The 21,577-nt window shown below is 44.1% G+C and overlaps 1 protein-coding gene across 1 annotated transcript in view; it reads left to right on the forward strand.

The window, feature by feature from the left end:
* The window catches only part of LOC147691769 (solute carrier family 22 member 6-A-like), a 557,304-nt gene that overhangs the window by 406,579 nt on the left and 129,148 nt on the right, over window positions 1-21,577 (forward strand). The window lies entirely within an intron of this gene.

Here is a 21,577-nt window from a genome sequence, read left to right on the forward strand (position 1 = left end):
AAAAGAGGGATACTCTGTCCCTGTGGCAACACTCCTGGAAATTCCTAATCAAGACTTGCTTAGGCTATCTCTCAGTTCTCCCAGGCAGCGAGACCCCTGTGGAAGCCTGAAGCACCCTCAGACTCCCCTGGACTAGTGGCACTAGTCCCTGCAAACTGCAGCTAAAACAGCGCTCCGGCTCCAAAAAATTGCTGACCATCAGGCCCACAAGGGATCGCCCAAATCTAAGTGGTCTAGTGCATTAAGGGAACTGTAATCCTGCCTTCCACAAAGTTACAGACAGCTACCCCGTTCGCATGGACCACCGCACATTGCCGTAACTTTCTGCTCCACTTTCGGCTGCCAAGGCTTGTTGGTCACCAGTCTGGCAACCAACCTCTGCTTTTGATGCTACACCTAGAGGGGAATCTATCCGACATTCACCCAACATCAGCAGTGGCCCAGGCATGCTTTTGCACCTTTTTCCCTCACAGGATAATTTTAGCAGTAAAAGCAGCTCTCCGGCAGCTCCCGCTCCGCACCAGAGACAGCCAGGACATCTCTGTATCGGGCCTCCACAGGCGAGGTAAAATTGTACTGACTGTCGTGGTTTGATTCTGTGACCTGCAACACCTTTAACCTACAAGAGTTCCACGCAACTTGATCTAAAAGTGACCAATTGTCATTAGTGGGGTTTCCCATTGACTGCAATTATCTATTTTCCCTGTAATATTTTGCACTGATTTTATTTTGCTTAAAAAATGTATAACTCTGCCAATATGTATGCTATTGCATTAATTTTGTTGCCTAGGTTAAGATAACAATCTGCTTTATTTTTATAAATTGATGTCAGATTTCTTTCGAGTTGTGTCAATTACTTATCATGTATGTTGGTACTCTGAAATGCTTTATATATGTTTCTCTAATAAAGCCTGACTGCTCTTTGCCACACTACTAGGACTGATCTATGGATTTATTAGTGTGAATCCAGAAAACATGTTTGGGATAGTTTTGAATGGTCAAGCCTAACCAACATTACCACATACTACTCCACCTTCTGACAAAGAGGATCATACCTCAAAACATGTGTTGGCTGTTGTGTGAAGCTCTGATAAAGACTGATTTTACTAAAGTTTGGATCTAAATATCAGTGATTTGTTATAATAAAAAAACATTTAAGGCGTGTGGAAATTACTTACAAATTGATGCACCTCCAAATAGGTTGATACATGTTTTATGGGAACTCAGGCAGCGGGGTATCGTCTTGGAGGTATTTGCACCAGGCCTGTGATTATTTACCCCATTCTTCCTGTTTGGTATAATATCAAACATGTACTACATTTACTCAGGGCACAAGTACTAAAAAAAAGAAGTGGGGGGACTAACCAAGAAGCAGTCTGCAAGTGGCAGCGCAGTGCATGACATTGTGTGTGGAATCACAGAAAGTGACATCACAACCTCACAAGAAGTGACATCAGCACTCAAGACCTCACAAATATGTTTAGTAGATCGAATATGAAAACATTTGAGAGCATTCTAAGATTTAACAAATGAAAGCTGAATAGTGCTTAAGTCTGAGGCTTGAGTTCCCTGTCTGAAGAAACCGCCAAAATATGGATGAGTTTGGTGGCTGATTATCTACAGTCGGCAAGCCATTAAGTTCTACAGGGTAGGCATACAACATTTGGTATCAAGAGAAAAGCACAATTTTTATGCATTGCATGGACAATGCTAGAATCTGTAACTGTGAATATCAGCACTGTAAGAAGTATTAGCCTGTCAAACATACCATCATTACATACAGTGACACAAAGCATTTCGTGTTCTGAGCATGGAAAATGATATTCCCTAAGAAAGATGCAGTTATGTTTAACAAATTTTTATTAGCATTTTAGAATAAATACAAGACATATGTCATGAAATGTGAGACAAGATAATATCAAAAAGAAGTACTAAAACATATGCAATGAGTAATAAAATGAAGAATGAAATGATCCGAGAAAGAAGACAGAAAAGAGAGAAATAGGAGAAAGAGAAGAGAGGATAGAGGAAAGAACAAAAGGAAAGAAAGGGGCAAGAGAAGGGAAGGGAAGAGAGAAGGGGGAAAAGGGAAAGAGAAGTGGGAAAACTGAGAATCAATCAAGAAGAGATTCGGAGGAAAGATAAGTGGTAAAGGGAAGCCAAAGGAGATCAGATTTGATCTTCAAGGGGACAGAATAGGATGAAGCGATAGTGATCCTATGTTCATCACAAACAAAGTTCCACCAAGTGTGAGTAGAAATTTTGGAATTATCTTTCCAACATGACAAAGAAAGATGCAGTTATAACTGGATATTCTGCACACATAATAATTCAGACAACGGAGACTGTGAGAATTTAAATTGTTGGTTGAATGAAGTAGGTGGGAGTCCTTCTCACGCAACAGCCATAATCCTTTTAGGGGGAACTGCAAATTCACTAAATCAACCTGTGCATAACCCTCTGGTCGCTTGGCATAAAAAGCTTTCATGCTTTACCTAGAGGCAATGTGTAAAGTATTTATGCAGCACAAAAACAGTAATAAAGTAAAAGCATACGCAAGGAACATCGCACACCAATTTCAAAAAATAGAATAAGATTTAATAAATAAAATTACACCAAAACAACCAACATCCAATCAGTAGAACTAGAGGTAGGCAATTTTGAGTATGTCACCTAAAAGCACAATGCACCATTTGTGGTTCTCTGGTCTTGTGAGCCTGGGTGAAAGTAACAAGTTCACGATGACCACAAAGGAGTGGGGTTCATACAAAGACCAGATTAGTCCAGCTGAAAAAGTTACCTTCTAAAGTCCAGTGCTGATGTGGATAATATTTAACCAACTAATGACCAAAACAGAACTCGAAGGAATCAAGAACGGGATTAACTATTTAATAGTTTTTTTATTTTTAACAAAATTTAGGACAAGCAAAAATTCTCAATTTTTTCATATACAAAAGGACATATTTACAAAAGGACACAGGAAACTAAGGGATAAGTTTGGAGTTCATCAGTCATACATGTTTCATACATATCACATACATTCAAAACTCAATCATACCACTCAGGGACAGGGGAGGTGTGGGGTACAAATGGCAATAAAATTCTGTACACTAAGATATACTACAAAATAAACTCAGCAATAGGCCACTGTCTGCGGACACTATTTACAGAAAGAATGATGGAAAACAGTCACTCTCTACTGTACAATCCTGAAATAGTCTACAAACAAAACTTTTTAACAGTAGAACCCGGTATTGTACTAGCGACCAAGAAAAAACCAATGAACTCTTGCTGCTCTCGCAGACACCGTGTGGCAGGGGCCTACGCGTTTCGAATCCCGTTGACTTCCCTGGGATTCTCTTCAGGGCCTTATGTAGTATCTGAATGAGGAATAAATGAAACAAAAATACAAAAATTACAAACAGGAACATGTTTTTTAAGTAATCAAAAGACCAACCATCAGTGAACCCAACCCAGTGAAGTTCCGTATCTCTGATTTCTTACCGGTGGAGGCGAAGCCGAATAAGAATGGTAACGTGGGGGCACAATACAATTGTCTTTATATCTATAAATGCTACTACCTATGGTCTGCGAGACGCATGCGCCAGAGATTAGTACCTTCCACAACGCCAGTTGACCGGCGGCTGCCGGCAAACTTTATGAGTAAGTCTAAACTCCTCCTGCTCTTTATCCTCTGTTGTTAGTACTTGAAATTTTTTTTAAAAACCCGGCTTGTTTCATTACAGGTCGGATTAAAAATAAGTTTTCATGAGCGTGCCGATTCAATGTCTGCTGGAAGCGACAATAGAGATATCAGGCGGTAAGCGTACTTGCTTATTAAGTTCCAGTTTATGGGTAACTGAAGTGCCTGCATTTTATACCACTTTTTCATTTACTTTTCCAGGCATAGGCAAAAATAAAACTTCGGATTCGAGACTATATTCTACCTTGGTCAATGTTAGCGGTAAGCGGAGTGATGTGACGATCACATTATAGAAATACTTAGCCGCTTGTTTGATTCTTTCAAACCAATTTACTTTGTTACCGCTTCATGTCCTTTAGATCGTTAAAAGCCCTTCACTTGTGAGGAATAGATAAATCTCTCTACGGTCCCCCGCCTGACCGGCTAAGGTAACAACGGTTTAACAACTGCTTCACTTTAAATACGGCATTCAATGTACTATTATAATCGTCGTTTTCTTTACCTTATAGAACGACTGGATATATTATCAGACTCCGGTTTGAAGCTTGAAAAACCAAAGGCTACCTTGTGCCGTTGGTAAGCATGACTTTGATTATAGACTAATCTCTGGGTTACGAATAGAAGCCGAATCTAAAGAATATCATTTTCTCCAACAGAAAGATTCCGAGTTCTGCTCTGGTTTTCAGCTCGAGTCTCCATTTTCCCCAGTTCGTAGGACGAAGGCCTACATAGCAAGGACACCAGGCAAGTAGGCCCCCAGAAAATGTTCAAACCCCTCCTTTCCATTACATTCTAGGAGGTTAAACTAAATATATGCCTTTGCATTTATAGATATAAAGACAATTGTATTGTGCCCCCACGTTACCATTCTTATTCGGCTTCGTCTCCACCGGTAAGAAATCAGAGATACGGAACTTCACTGGGTTGGGTTCACTGATGGTTGGTCTTTTGATTACTTAAAAAACATGTTCCTGTTTGTAATTTTTGTATTTTTGTTTCATTTATTCCTCATTCAGATACTACATAAGGCCCTGAAGAGAATCCCAGGGAAGTCAACGGGATTCGAAACGCGTAGGCCCCTGCCACACGGTGTCTGCGAGAGCAACAAGAGTTCATTGGTTTTTTCTTGGTCGCTAGTACAATACCGGGTTCTACTGTTAAAAAGTTTTGTTTGTAGACTATTTCAGGATTGTACAGTAGAGAGTGACTGTTTTCCATCATTCTTTCTGTAAATAGTGTCCGCAGACAGTGGCCTATTGCTGAGTTTATTTTGTAGTATATCTTAGTATACAGAATTTTATTGCCATTTGTACCCCACACCTCCCCTGTCCCTGAGTGGTATGATTGAGTTTTGAATGTATGTGATATGTATGAAACATGTATGACTGATGAACTCCAAACTTATCCCTTAGTTTCCTGTGTCCTTTTGTAAATATGTCCTTTTGTATATGAAAAAATTGAGAATTTTTGCTTGTCCTAAATTTTGTTAAAAATAAAAAAACTATTAAATAGTTAATCCCGTTCTTGATTCCTTCGAGTTGTGTTTTGGTCATTAGTTGGTTAAATATTATCCACATCAGCACTGGCATCTTTTTTTGTTCATTGATATTCTGGCTCAGCCTTGCTGATTAGAGCCCACCCGTAGTTGTTTTCCACCTTCTAAAGTCCAGCACAAGAGTTCCATTTGAGGTGGAGGTCCGAGGAACAGCAGAGCATCATAGATGGTCATCTCTTTAGAGTGAAGAGCAGGCTGTGGATTTCGGACGGTTACCGATGTACCATGAAGATCTGTTGGAGGTCACAGACGATTGCTGGAGATTCATGTTGGTGGTCACTGCACACTGTTGATGCTGTAGCTTGAAGTGCAGATCTCATGTTGCTGGTGGGCTCAATAGAGCAAAGAGTTGCGTTCACTGAAGCTTTGTGTTGGCAGTTGTCTCAGGCGGCAAGATCTTGTTGTGAATGGGCTGTCATGAAGAGCCTAAAACTGTAGGAGTTGTCTTTTAAGAGTCAGAGGAGTGCACTCCGATGCCAGCCAAGTGTCCAGGACCTAGAGAGGCACCTCTTGGGGATCAGGGACTCACTCTTGCAGATGCCAGCAGGGCTCAAACAGTTCCAGTTGCAGGTCCAATCAGCAGGGGCAACCTTTTGTCCAAAGATAAGTATTTATTTTGCAATAGTATCTGGTGATTTCTGGCTGGGGTACTAGTACTTACCAAGAGCTGGAATGAAGACCTGGATAGAACTGACTCCTCTCCACCTGCAATCCCCATCTGGCTTCTTTCCTCCTCTTTCTGCCCATGTGCAGAGTGTGCTCCAGTGCCAATGGAATGTAAGGGTCAGGGTGACTAAGGGAGGTGCATGGGGTGAAGGAACAAGAATACCACATTCTGGCTTTTTAATTAGCGTGCATCAATAGCGGGGTGACCCACTGAAAGCTCCAACTAGTCTTGAGCAGGTGGCTGGTTCTGGCTCTTGAGGTCTTCTTGTTTACAAGTTCATGTTTAAAAAACATCACTTTTAATCAATGCAGTGATATAATCTGATATACTAAGGTGAAACGCTTCCCCTGCTAAATACACTTCATTGAATGTTGAAGACACCATAAGATATTCAAACATGATGTTTGTTGCATGATTTACTTGCCAAACCTTTCCAGGGCTTGGCTCATGCACAGGCCCTTGCAGCCATGCCAGACTGTTTGCTCGACTCTGGCTTGGCTTTACCTGTTAATTTGTTGGCTTACCTATGTCTACGGGAAACACAAGTTGAAGGGGTCACCAGGGGCAGAATCATGGGTAACAGTCAGACAGTCAACTTTACATCTTTTAAAAAAAACACTGCCACAAAGAAATTGGCAACAAGGAGAAATGTGACAGTAAAACTGTTCTGGTTTAACTGGTTGCAAAGGCCAAATTTGAAAATATCTTATGGGGTTAAAGCATCAGCTGCAGAGATCTTTGTGTGCCCGAGTAAAAGTCAAGGAATAATACAAATGGTAACATAACTATGGTGATTAATGCATGTGCTGGAGATATCTGTGATTTGTCTGGTCACAGTTTTGGTTCAAAGTAGCATAAATGGCTAATATGCCTCCTGCAAAGCACATCATGCAACATGTAAATTACACATTTTTATTTTATGTAGAAGGGTGAGTGGGTTACTGATTTTAACACAGAGATCCTTTTGTTAATTGCAGTTCACAAATATATAATCCTTTTAATCTAGCACAGTGAGGACAATGTATGACTCCTATACATTGGAACCCGCATTCAGGTCCACTGGAATTATGTGATGCTACACTTCCTGTATCTTCCTCATAATTATGAATTTGCCTCATTTGCCACATAATCCATTGTTTTCTGCAAAATCTGCAGAATCCAACAACAATATTTGTTTCTAGCTCAAACTGAAAGCACAGTAGCATAAAGCGACACAGTGGAAGGCCATTTACAAAGGTTGACTGATCACCTTTCTGTTACTTATTTCTGTGTTTGGGTGTCAAAGTGGTACTAATGAAATGAAACCTTTCTCCAGATAATGTCAACATGTGTATACATTCCAAAATAATGAGGTAACACTAGCACTAGATGTATTGCATTATGCTGCATAATTTGCCTTTTCTTGCCACATAATTTAGTCAACCCTGCTGCACACTTTGGACTTTCCCTGCCACATAATTTGAGTGGCCCTGTCATAATTTTCTCCTGAAACACATCCTGTACATTGAATTATACACTTGCATGATTTATTGTAAATGTAAAATGTGTGCATGTGATGTAAAGTACTTTCACACCCTACACCAGAAATACTACTATAAAATAATTCAATGTAACAATTTAATTGCCACATTTTTTATTCATGTAAATACTCATAAATATAAATACATCTTAAATTGCAGTGCATTCATATCTGTTTGATGTATGATTGAACAAAATCAACAGCTTGCTTCCTAATCCTAGTTTCTGTTTAGGACTTAAATGAGGCATATAAAGCTTTGTACCTTTGTTTCCCGTGGCTCTGGCATCTAGGTGTTAGGCTCGAGACAGCTCACAGTCAAGATGCTACTCGAACCAATGGAGGGCTTGATAGCCTTTTCAATGAGGCTTTTTTTCTGTGGCCCAGCTGGGGTTGAAAGTAAGAAAGTCCCTCCACTGCCTGCATGTTGCTGCTCGGAAGGGAAAGCAGACAACGGGCAGGCGCTGCTGAATTTGCCCTGGTGACGGAAAATTACACTGGGACATGTTTAGCCTATTATATGGGGCCCAACTTCTAGACGGAGGGACAGAGTCCACCCTGTGAAAATAGTGGGTGGAGGTCATCCACCTGTGTGTACCACCAACTTGTGCCTTCCATTTACTGATGAATTTAGGCTTCAGTGTCATAGTATGCTTATCGGTTTGATTGTAACTCTTTCCGGGTTACAAGGAATTGTACACCTTTTATCTAGCAGGGTGTACAACACTGTTAGAAGAAACACAAGTTTTTGCATGGACTCCGATAATTGTTTCAATATACAGAATGAACAAGTTACTTACATTTGTAAATAGCTTTTCTGGTGGATAAGGTATCTGCCTGTGGATTCCTCACCTTTTGAATTACCCCAATGTGCAGCATTCTACGGAAACTTTTCTCCGTAGCTCTCCCACGTCGATGAGGACATCACAATATATCGGCTCTGCAAGCAACTCCGCATGACGTTATCTGACCCATAAGAGGACTTCGTCGGCGTGCTGACATTAGTTCCACCCATTTTTTCCATGCCTTCAAAGTGAACGGGTGAACCAGCAATATTTCCACAAGTATACATAGTACACAGGACAAAACAGAATAAGGAAATGCCAACATTCAGCAGAATTTCCAAATCAAATCATTCTCATTATTTAAATGAAAAATGTCATAGGAAACATTCATATGAAAGATATATACAATTATATTTTTGGTATGAGATGACAGGCAATGGGGAGGCGGATGGGTTAGTGAGGAATCCACAGGAAGATACTATATCCACTACAAAAAAGTTCCTGAAAGTAGCTAACTTTTTCTTGTTATGGATACATCTGCCTGAGGTTTCCTTACCTTTTCCATAGAGTCCGCAAGTAATCCTTCACTTAATGGTGGGTGCCTGCCTGCCTATACCAAATCTAATTACAACAAGGGGTGGTGAGGGACAGAGTCTCTGAATTAAGCAGAAAGCTCTCACCCAGTCAAGAGATCAGGGCTAGATCCAACACCGTTTTTTAGCTCACTGCACCATCCCAGTTTCAGAACCTGGCTGTATGCAAATTAGTCTGTTCCTGTCCCAGTGCATGATGGGAACAGGGCAAACCAAACTACAAAAGCCAATTCTTACACTGGGAAGGAAACAAGCTCCCGGGGACTGGTTTCTGGCATTACAGCCGTCTTCGGCCCGGTTTGCTTGAATCCTGATGGTGCAATGAGCAAGGGTCTCACATCTGAGAATGCCCTTCCACGCTTAGGGTGGACAAAAATAATTACAACAAGGGGTGGTGAGGGACAGAGTCTCTGAATTAAGCAGAAAGCTCTCACCCAGTCAAGAGATCAGGGCTAGATCCAACACCGTTTTTTAGCTCACTGCACCATCCCAGTTTCAGAACCTGGCTGTATGCAAATTAGTCTGTACCTGTCCCAGTGCATGATGGGAACAGGGCAAACCAAACTACAAAAGCCAATTCTTACACTGGGAAGGAAACAAGCTCCCGGGGACCGGTTTCTGGCATTACAGCCGTCTTCGGCCCGGTTTGCTTGAATCCTGATGGTGCAATGAGCAAGGGTCTCACATCTGAGAATACCCTTCCACGCTTAGGGTGGACAAAAATAATTACAACAAGGGGTGGTGAGGGACAGAGTCTCTGAATTAAGCAGAAAGCTCTCACCCAGTCAAGAGATCAGGGCTAGATCCAACACCGTTTTTTAGCTCACTGCACCATCCCAGTTTCAGAACCTGGCTGTATGCAAATTAGTCTGTTCCTGTCCCAGTGCATGATGGGAACAGGGCAAACCAAACTACAAAAGCCAATTCTTACACTGGGAAGGAAACAAGCTCCCGGGGACCGGTTTCTGGCATTACAGTCGTCTTCGGCCCGGTTTGCTTGAATCCTGATGGTGCAATGAGCAAGGGTCTCACATCTGAGAATACCCTTCCACGCTTAGGGTGGACAAAAATAATTACAACAAGGGGTGGTGAGGGACAGAGTCTCTGAATTAAGCAGAAAGCTCTCACCCAGTCAAGAGATCAGGGCTAGATCCAACACCGTTTTTTAGCTCACTGCACCATCCCAGTTTCAGAACCTGGCTCTATGCAAATTAGTCTGTTCCTGTCCCAGTGCATGATGGGAACAGGGCAAACCAAACTACAAAAGCCAATTCTTACACTGGGAAGGAAACAAGCTCCTGGGGACCGGTTTCTGGCATTACAGCCGTCTTCGGCCCGGTTTGCTTGAATCCTGATGGTGCAATGAGCAAGGGTCTCACATCTGAGAATACCCTTCCACGCTTAGGGTGGACAAAAATAATTACAACAAGGGGTGGTGAGGGACAGAGTCTCTGAATTAAGCAGAAAGCTCTCACCCAGTCAAGAGATCAGGGCTAGATCCAACACCGTTTTTTAGCTCACTGCACCATCCCAGTTTCAGAACCTGGCTGTATGCAAGTTAGTCTGTTCCTGTCCCAGTGCATGATGGGAACAGGGCAAACCAAACTACAAAAGCCAATTCTCACACTGGGAAAGAAACAAGCTCCCGGGGACCGGTTTCTGGCATTACAGCCGTCTTCGGCCCGGTTTGCTTGAATCCTGATGGTGCAATGAGCAAGGGTCTCACATCTGAGAATACCCTTCCACGCTTAGGGTGGACAAAAATAATTACAACAAGGGGTGGTGAGGGACAGAGTCTCTGAATTAAGCAGAAAGCCTATACCAAATCATCCTGTAACACAGAACAAACAAAATGGCTGTCCCTTCTCACTTCCGAATCCAAGCAATAATGCTTTGCAAAAGTGTGGAGGAAGGCAGAAGTTGCTGCTTTGCATGTATCAATCACAGGGACACCTCCAGCCAAAGCAGAAGATGAGTATTTAGCTCTGGTAGAATGAGCAACAATACCTTTAGGTGGCTCCTTCTTAGCCATGACATAGCAAATCTTGATGCACACGTTTATCCACTAGGATAAAATTGATCTGTGGACAGCCTTGCCCTTCAACTTGCTCACATAACAGATGAACAGCTGGTCATCTAGTGTGAACTCTCTTGTTCTAGCCAAGTAGAAGCTCCCTGCCCTCTTGGGGTCCAAACAATTAAATCTCTCCTCCTCCTTAGATGGATGTGTGGAAGGTTAGAAAGTAGGCAAGGTAATCGTCTGCCCCAAGTGGACCGGAGTGACCACCTTAGGCAGAAACGCATCTCTGGTCCTAAGAACTATCTTATCTGCATGTAATGATGTAAAAGGAGGCTTCAAGCTACAAGCCTGAAATTCACTCACCCTTCTAGCAGATGCAATTGCAACTCAAAATTTTGTTCTGAAAATGAGAAACCTTAACTGGCAACTATGCAAGGGTTTAAAAGGTGAACCAATAAGAAACATAAGAACACGATTAAGATCCCACTGAGGCATAATAAATGCAGTGGGAAGAAACCTATTAGTGAATCCCTTATTAAATCTCATAATAGATTTTAAAAGTGAAGGCCAGTCAGGCAAACAAAGACATGCCAACATGGCATACAGGCAACTTTTAACAGTTGTAACCGCGCAACATTGCTGTCCCAAGAATAGTGCAAAACGTAGAACCTCTGAAAAATGGGCTTTCACAGGTTCAATTGACTTCTCTCCATACCGGTTAATGAATATGGCCCACTTGCCAGCATAGACAGTCTTAGTGGAGTGTCTTCTGACTGATAAACTAACGCCCACCATATCAGGAAGGAGAGAAAAAGAACTTAGGTTGCTCCGTTCAAAATCCAGGCATGAAGGTGCAGGATCTGGAGGTGTGGGGTGTAGAACCTACCCCTGTGATTGCAAGAGGAGGTCTGCCCTGAGAGGGAGATGGAGCAGAGAGCACAAAGAGAGGTAAAGAAGGTCTGTGTACCAAACCCTTCTATTCCAATCTGGGGTTATCATGAAGACTTTGGCCCGATCTTGGCGAACCTTCCTATCAACCGGAGGAATCAAGGGTATGGGAGCAATGCATAAAGAAGCTGGGAGCCCCAATCCAAGTTCAATGCACCCCCCAATGCCCCCTGCATTGGATACTGGAGACTGCAGGACAACGGGTAGTGCGCATTCCCATGATTAGCAAACAGGTCCAACCAAGGAAACCCCCACATCTCGAAAATGTGATGTACCACATCCGTATGGAGACGCCGCTCTTTATCTGCTAAGTACTGCCTACTGAGACCGTCTGTACATTCAAAACTCCAGCCAAGTGATTTGCAATGACACAAATCTGATGGTCCTCAGCTCAGAACCAAAGTCGCCCAGCTTCTCCTCAGAGAAGATGCAACCCTACTCCTCCCTGTTAATTGATATACCACATTGCAGTTCTGTTGTCTGTTAAGACCTGAACAGACAGACCACTAAGGGAAGGGAAGAAGGCCTTTAGAGCAAGATGTATCACACCAATTCAAAAAGAGTGATGTGCAACAATCTTTCCTTTGGAGACCAAATACCTTTGACTTCCAGATCCCCCAGAAGAGCTCCCCACTAATCATGAGCGGAAAATCCGTTCCGCTCGCGGATTTCGTGGATTTTCGGTAAATCCGCGATCCGCGGATTTACTGAAAATCCGCAAGATCGCGAGCGGCGGATTTCGGGGGCAAAAGTTCAAGCCTGTTGAACTTTTAACTATTTTAGGATGGCGCCGGCAAGCTGCCAGCGCCATCCTAAAATAGTTACTAAATTAGCTTCATCAGGAAGCACTAATAGATAAAATAAAGCAGGTGCTCGAGCACCTGCTTTATTTTATCTATTAGTGCTTCCTGATGAAGCTAATTTAGTAACTATTTTAGGATGGCGCTGGCAGCTTGCCGGCGCCATCCTAAAATAGTTAGTTAGGATGATGTGTGTTTTGTCGAGGCTGGGTAGGTGTGGGTTCTCCCCATATCTATAGTCGAAAATTAGCTATGATGCTTGATGGAGGCCTTTGCATAATTGACTTTCACTAACTCAATCCCTGTGCAGTTCGAACTGTGACCACGAGCTTCTCTGATCCGTGCCTGTCCTTTTATACACACAAGAGGCATGTGAACTCGCATATAAGCCCCGTCTGTTTGGCCCCTCCCCACACACTAGTGGTGTGTGCACCGTCGTCGCGCCCTTTACCCACTTGATGGACAGCTCACTCGAGGGACCCCAGCGCTCTTTGGTGTGATGGCAAAGTTAATCAGCCCCCCAAAAATGTGTGTTTTGTCGAGGCTGGGTAGGTGTGCGCTCTCCCCATATCTATCGTCGAAAATAACCTATGATGCTTGATGGAGGCCTTTGCATAATTGACTTTCACGAGCTCAATCCCTGTGCAGTTCCTGTGACCACGAGCTTCTCTGATGCGTGCCTGTCCTTTTATGCACACAAGAGGCATGTGAACTCGCATATAAGCCTCGCCCGTTTGGCCCTGCACCTCACACTAGCGATGTGCACCGTTTTCCCGCCCGGCCATTCCCCACACAATCCGCAAATTCGCGGATTTTGCGGATTGCGAATTCACAAAATTCGCAAATTAGCGAAATGCGAATTCGCAAAATTTGCCCATGCCTACTCCCCACCCTAGAGTGGAGGCATCCATTATGACTGTGGCACAGGAGGATAAAACGGCTTCCCTTGAGATAGGTTTCCTGAAAAATCCCACCATTTCAGCGCTGGCAGTGGCACATTGTCTCAGGATATTTGCGCTAACTCCTCAAGATCTCCATTGTGTTGAAACCACTGCCTGGGAAGGCACCACTAAAGAGTCCTCATATGTCAGCGTGCATGGTTGACCTACAGAATGCAGGAAAAAACAGACCTAGCAGTCGCAAGACCTTTAGAACTGGAACAAACGCTCCTTTCTGAAAGAGTGGAATCAAAGCCTGACTCCCTCGTGGAGACGGGAAAGCATGACTCACTGTAGTGTCCATACTGCCCCTATGAACAGGTTGCGCTGCGAGGGCGCCAGGGAGATTTGGGTACGTTTATTAAAACTCCCAAGATAAACAACAGTTAAGTTGTCAGCTACAAATGGTGGAACCCCATCTCTGCAACTTTGCTTTGAGCAGCCATTCATCTAGATACAAGAAGACTGGAATTACAAACCTACTGAGATGTGCAGCCACCACGTCGCCACCTTTGTGAAGAACCGAGGTGGGAAAGTAAGGCTGAACGGAAGGATCCAACTGATAATGCTGAGACTCCACCATCAAACAAAGATATTTCTGAAGCAACTTCAGAATGGGAATGTGAAAATATGTAGCCTATAAATCAATCAATACCATCCAGTCTGCCTATCTCCAGGCAAGGAGAACTTGTGTCAGCGTCAACATTTTAAATATTTCCTGTTTGAGGTAGGAACTCAAAATCCTGAGGTCGAGGTCAGCCATAAACGACCTTCCTTTTTGGTAGTCATGAAGTACCACCAATAACACCCCTGACCCCTTTCCTGCTTGGGGACCAAATCCATTGCACCCTTTTGAAGTAGCGATTGCACCTCCTGATTGAGAAGCAGAAGATGCTCCTTCGAACAAAGGCCTTGTCAGGGAGGAAAAAGAGTGGCAAACTCCTGGAATGGTAGGGCATACCCTTTTTCCACGATGCCTAAATCCCAGAGGTCTGTAGTGAGGCAGAAAATAGACATAAGGTGGCAGAACTAGAGCTACTTTCCTGCAACAGCGGCTGTAGAGGAAGAGGAGGAGACTTGCTGACTGGCAGAAAACCACAGACGGACTCTGCCCCTTCCCTGGTATGTCTTATAAAGAGGATTTGTGCCCTGCTGCTGTTGCTGCTGCTAACTTCATCCCCAGAAGGACAGGTTCCTCGAAAATCTATGAAACCTATGAAATTGTCTATAGTCCCTAGACTGAAGTGCAGAATCAGCCTTGACCTCAGACAAACGAGTTCCATCGAATGGTAAGTCCAGAAAAAGAGTAGCCCTGACATCCAGTGAAAAAAAGACTGAACCCCTCAACCAGGCATGACGTGTAGTAGCCACAGAAAAACTCATAGCTCATGCCAATGAGTCCGCAGTGTCCAGCCCTGATTGTAAAACCTGCAGACAACTGCCTGAGCATCCGAGAATATTTCAGAAAAATGACCCTGAACATTCGGTGGCAACTTTACGACGATCTCCTTGCAGAGTTTAACAAGGCATGAACATAATGCCCCAATAGACAAGTAGTATTAGTAGACTTCCTTTTGGATTCTCTATCTGTGTCTGCATGCATAGTAGGAAAAGAGCCCGCCAACAACTATGAGGAGCAAGAAGCATGAACCACTAGACTCTTAGGCGAAGGGTGAGATGACAAAAACACTGGGTCTGCAGGAGCTGCTGTATATCTTCTGGCCACTGACCTATAAATTGCAGCAGAGTTCATAGGCTTTTGCGAGATCTCCAAGATAGGCTCTGTTAACGCCTCACTGGATAGCAATAATGACTCTGAAGAAGAGGCCGCTGAATGAAGTATCTCTGTAAGGATATTAGGCTTTAATTTGGCAGATGGAACAGGCAAGACCAGTTATTCTGTAGTTTTTCTTATCACTGCACGATAAGACATCACTTCTGGAGGTGGCAAACCCTTAGGCAACATTAACTCCCACTCAGGGGAGGAATCCGATCCACGCGCCTCCTCTAGGCCTTCAGAAACAGGATCTAAATTCACAACCTTCTTCAGCACCTTCATGATCTTCATGATATCTTTCCTCCTCCAACAGCCTCTGAACCTCTCTATGGGCATCTGATTCTCAACGGTGCCAGAGGCAGTGCCGGTAAATTTGGTACTGGCATCATAGGACAATCCAAAGGCAGAGTCCTCTGACCTCCTGGTCAGGGAGCTTTGTTCTCTCCTTGCGCAGCTCTGTCGTTGCGCTGCTGCCCCAAGCACTTCTCTGGTCTCAGGTAGGTGTTCGAAGCCCTCTACCATCCCCAGGTTCCTACCTGCACCTCATTCCTAGTGGTCGAGTGGGAGAGCCTTGCTCTTCCTCTGGTCCACTCTGCCTTTTGTCTGTCTGTTCTGTCCCCTGCCTTTCTGCCCAGTTATGTCTGTCTGTCTATTTGTGCCTTGTGCTTTTGCCTTTTTTGTGCTTGTACTTTGCCTTTTTTCTGTATGTGTCCATTTCTTTTTTGGCTCATATTGTGCCCTCTTTTCTCTCTCCTCATGTTGTTTTCCCGCTGCAGCTCCCCAGTGGTCCCTCCCCCTGCCAGTTTCTGCTCCCGCCTCCCACCTCAAACCCTCGCTCCCTTCCCTCTTCCCTACTTAATGCAGGCCTGGTGCATCGGGCCAAAGGTGTGCCAAAGGCAAGATTGTCTGCACCCGTCCACGACCAGACCCCGGCCATCGCCAGAGACTCTGGTTCCCTGACTTCTCACTGCTACAACTCAGCCACCCTCCAAGCACCCAACCCCTGAAAGAAACATCAACTGCCAGCTGTCGATGCTGAACACCACCCATTGCCACTTCTCCTGCTGCCACTGCAACTTCACCCACCTCCAAACCCCATGGCTACCACCCCCACACTGGACACCGGCATGTCCAAACCCCTGAGCTGCATCCTCCTCAATGTACGCTCCCTGATCAGACATGCAGTAGAAATCTGGGACCCCCTCAATACTCTTTCGCCAGACGACGCCTTTCTCACAGAAACCTGGACCAACACCACCTCCGCCCCCGACATCGCCACCACCATCCCCGATACATGGATCCAGAGGAAGGACCGCCGCAACCACCCAGGAGAAGAATTCACCATCGAACACAAGAACTCCCTCAGGCTCACCACATCCAGCTTGAACGACTCCTCGACCCGACTGAACATCTCCATTTTCAGATCCAGACCAACCCCAGAACGGCTCTACACAGCACCCTCGCCTACAGACCTCCCAGACCGCGAACTACATTCGCCACAACCCATCATCGACCTCATCACCCCACCACGCCATTGCGTTCATGGACTACATGCTGCTCAGAGACCTGAACTTCCACCTCGACAACCTAAACAACCCCAACTCCACCACCCTCCTGGCCAACATCGGACTAAAGCAGCTCGTCATCACCCCCACCCACAAGGCAAGCCACACCCTTGACCCCATCTTTACAGGACTGAACAACATCCACTTCAGCCACTCCGCAACCCCTCTGGACAGACCATCACTGCTTACACTTCTCCTTCTCTAAACCAAACCGCACACAAACCTACACTGCGCCCATGCAGGAATTGGATCAAGGTCACTGAAAAGCACCTCATCTCCACCCTCAGCCATTCATCCCCTCCTGCCATGACCAACAAAACTCTGCAGACCATGAACTCCACAGATTGGAGAAGCTCTCCTCCGCACCGGAACTCCGACAAACAGCGCCCCATGAAAACCGCCTGGTTTACCACTGACCTCAGAGAATCCAGACGCACCTAAAGATGCCTGAAGACGCCTCGAGAAAGTCTGAAGGAACAGAAAACCCTGGAAGCACAGACCAGCTACAAGAACACCATGACAGAATACCACCAACACATCAAATCCACAAAAAGAACTTCATCCAGAATAAGATCCTCGCCACCTCCAGCAACACCGAGGAATACTGGAATTCACCAAACCCCCCAGCGAAGCCTCGGACATCACGCCCTCCCAGGACCTTTGCAACTAACTTAGCTCCTACTTCCATCTCAAGATCAAGTCCCTCTACGACAATTTCAATGAACAGATACCAAACTCCGAAACCGCACCCATCTCCAGCAACAGCAGTCAGCCTACCATCTCTGCCGAACCCCAGTCACTACAGAAGACACCAGGAGGAGTGGCTCATTATACTTGGTACCCCCCTCTGGGGTGTGCCCAGGTTACTCACAGGGGAAGAAGGCTTGTGCCCTCTCGATTTAGGATAAAGAGATGTATCCTCGGATTGTTGAAGGACCAAACCGCAGGAAGTGATGAAATGTCAGCTTGGTTGCCTCATGGGAACTCTTCCCCCTTTGGCTAGAAAGTCCTCCACTCCTACAAATGAGAAGGTGGCATGAAAGTCCCATCCCAGATCCACAGACCTCAGACCACCACGGAATAGAAAGAAGACCGAAGTAGGACTGCTCTGCTTCTCCCTGAACTCAGCAAAGAGAGGTTGCACCAAAAACTGGACTGTACCTGCTGAACCAGAGGACCATAAATAGAGAGGACTAAGGCTATGGTGCCCACTCGTGGAAAAGACCAGACCAGAACAAGTAACTCCAAGAATCAGCTGGCTTACTCCCTGGTTCAACTACCGGGTGACAAAAGCTAAAGAAAGGCTGCACTTGTGAGAGCCCAGCTTCCCTGGATCACCTTCACTGCCACTGGTGGCCAGACTGCCTGTTGGGAGACCAGGTCCTGACCTGCCTGAGGTGTATCCAAGTCTCGGGAACCCTTGCCCATCATCAAAATGGACCTTGGTCCTCCTGCAAGACAGAGACATTCACCTGTGGATGACCACTGAGGACCGCTGTAACTAGATACTACCCCCATTTCTGAATCGTTTTTGGCCACTATAGGTGTGGCAGGGTATACTCAGACATGAGTCCCTTTCTCACTGCACCATCAGGATTCAAGCAAGCCGGGCCGACGACGGCTGAAATGCCAGAAACCGGTCCCCGGTAGCTTGTCTCCTTTCTGGTGAAGAATTGGCTTGGTAGTTTAGTCTGCCCTGTTCCCATGATGCACTGGGCCAGGGACAGACTGTTTTGCATATAGCCAGGTTCTAAACTGGGATGGTGCAGTGAGATAAATAACGGTGATGGATCAAGCCCTGATCTTTGGAATGGGTAAGAGTGGTCTGTTTAATTCAGACACTCTTTCATCACCACCCCCATTTCTGAATCGTAACTAGATACTAGCCAGCTAGTGGAAACTGGACCTCCAATGGACTTCTCTCCAACCTCAGGATGTGATTTTCCACTCTGCCCCAGTGGACACCTGGAGTTCATGAAGTTCTAGGTACACTCATCCCATCTTTTCCAATGCTCCGGCATCTTCAGATTCCTTGGCATCTTCTCAGCATCCTGCATGCTGAGCATCAGATCTTCTTGGCTGGAACCGTAAATCCCCTTCAATCTTTTTTGAGAACTCTAAAACTGCTGGACGCGACAAGTAACTTTTTCCCTATATGTAAATGGCCCCTGTGATTGGCTCCCAATCTGTTGAACCAGTCCAAGAGAGGATTAGTAGTTTTGCCACCTGATGCCAATTACAAACATTTATTAGAACTTAAAATAATTTACTTACCTTTGAAAAAAACATTTCTTTAGTTCCCCTCAATATATTATTGCCATTTTTTTGCCTAATTGAAGCTAAAAAGACACTTTATTTTTATAAATCGATGTTGGATTTTTATTGTGTCAAGTATCTTGTTTACTTGTTGTTTGAGACTTCTAAATTCTTATCACTTGTTTCTTTGACTAAGAATGCTCCATGCCACAGCTAACCAAGAATAAACCGGAAATTTTGTTAAAGAAACCTAACTGGACCCTATACAGATTGTGACATTATAATATAGCGAAGTCTTACAATCACACACCACATACAAATACACTTTCCTGCAGTCTGGATCTTGATTTGGTGACTAGCCTCAAAAACATCTTTATGTACCTAACACAAAGCAAATACTTAAAAAATATTGGTGTGATGGTACTTGACCTTCATACGATATGAGCATTATTGGCAGTGTCCAATAATTGATGGAGGGCTCCTACGTGTACATGTGGTGGAAATGTGAACAAATCAATTTTTGGGAGGAGGTTCAGGCTCTACATTAGAAATATCAGTATCAAACTAAAAAGACCAACAAGTACTCCAACCAAGACTGCCAAACTGCTGTGGTGGTTGAAGTACCGCCCTGGCCAGACCACCTGCCATAGTACAAGACCTTTGTCATTCTGGTGGGGCATTTTCACTGAAAAATGCACTTGTAAACATGAATGGAGAACCTTCTGCAGAAATGTAATCATAGGAGCACTATTACATTGCATTTCATAACTGTGACCACCATGTTTATCAAACATCAAACAAATCTGTGGAGAAAGTCCTGTTTTAAAAGATGAGGCTCTCTAATGCACTGTAGCTGGCAGCCCTGTTGTGGGTGGTCCGCCTGCTACAGGTTTGTTACAGTAGAGCCAATTGAGGCTCCACTGTCATAAACTTCGGTTTACTGCAGATGTTCTGCTTTCACCAAATTCTAAAAGACCCCCTTATAATCCGACAAAGGGTTGTGTGTCAGCCTAAAATCCTGTGATTCCAGGGAAAAGCACTAACTCCGGAGTGGAGAGGCCAGGGATGAGCTACTTACTTTACAACACGTTGCTTATTGTGTTAGAAATCCCACCTTTCGAATTTCCTCTGGATTTAGCAGTGCCTCCACAAAACAGAGGTTTCTGGTCAACACTCTAAGCAGGTAGTTACATGAAATCTTTCTGTGTTATTGAGACATCAAAAGATATTCCATTTGAGAATCTTAGCATAAATTGGAATTTCTCATCAATTAGAAAGCCAGGGATTTCAAAGTCAATCATGGCCTGTAAAGGAATGATATTTGTTTAGATTGTATTTGTAATACTTTTTAGATTGATGTTCAATAACATGACCCCAGGGCTAGAGTGGTCCATTTTGATATTATCTCTCTGACTAAATGTGGATTGTAATTCAATATGTAATACCGCTGTTGTTCTGTATTCTTGCTCTACGTTTCTACATTTATTTTGACCTGTTCACAGCTGGCAGCTTGATATCACTCAATCAATGAAGTATTAATAATTTAGACAAAAAGTAGTACCTTATACTTGCAGGACTACGAAATGGCAAAATTATCTGATCAAGAATTATATAAATTAAAAAAAATTATTATTATTTTGCACCTGAAATATACTAGATTATTTTAGATTTCTAATTCTGCTAGTTCGACTTTTAACGCAATGGCATTACATTTGAAAATTGGTGGTAACTTTTGATTTTCTGCCTTGAGAAATTTTCGATGAATTCAGTTTAAAAAAAAAAGAAATCCAGTAAGGAATAAAAGCCTAGGTTTTCCTGCACTCTTATTTTATTCTTTTGGATGCACCTACCTATATCATAACCAACCCAGTTTCTCTTCTTTTAGTAAACTAAATTGTATTATTTTGAGCAAATAACCAGTGTGGCATAACCACGCAGTTTGATGTGGTAATGATCTTGGAGTTTCACAGTACAAACAGTGCATTTTAAAACATCCCACAATATGCTATCCACTTCCCTAGTATTTTTCATGTTTCCTGGTGCAGCCCCGGGACATATGGATAGCTTTTTCCAGCATGGCACCCCAGTCCATCGCCTTCTTCCAAGGAGCCATTGGGAAAGGGGAAGCCGCCATCCCAAATCTGACAATGTCTCTTTTGACTAGTGCAGCCCAGATCCCCATCAGGGTTCTATCCCCAACTGTGTCACTAATTTCATCTAGGACTCCCAATAATGCGGTGTACGGTGGAAAGGTCTATCGGCCTCCCATTTACTCTATAGTTTGGTGAAGAATGTTTGTCAGTTATAGGAAATATAGGGGCACTTCTATACTAGGTGATAGAGATGAGTTTGTGGCTTTGAGCATCTCCAACATGTTGGAGATACCAGCCCGCTGCCATGCTAGTGCTGCTACGGGGTCAAGTAAGTCATATGTAGAAAGTCAAGTTGAATGAG

This window comes from Lissotriton vulgaris, chromosome 9 (genome assembly GCF_964263255.1).
Source record: "Lissotriton vulgaris chromosome 9, aLisVul1.2, whole genome shotgun sequence".
Taxonomy (NCBI): Eukaryota; Metazoa; Chordata; class Amphibia; order Caudata; family Salamandridae; genus Lissotriton; species Lissotriton vulgaris.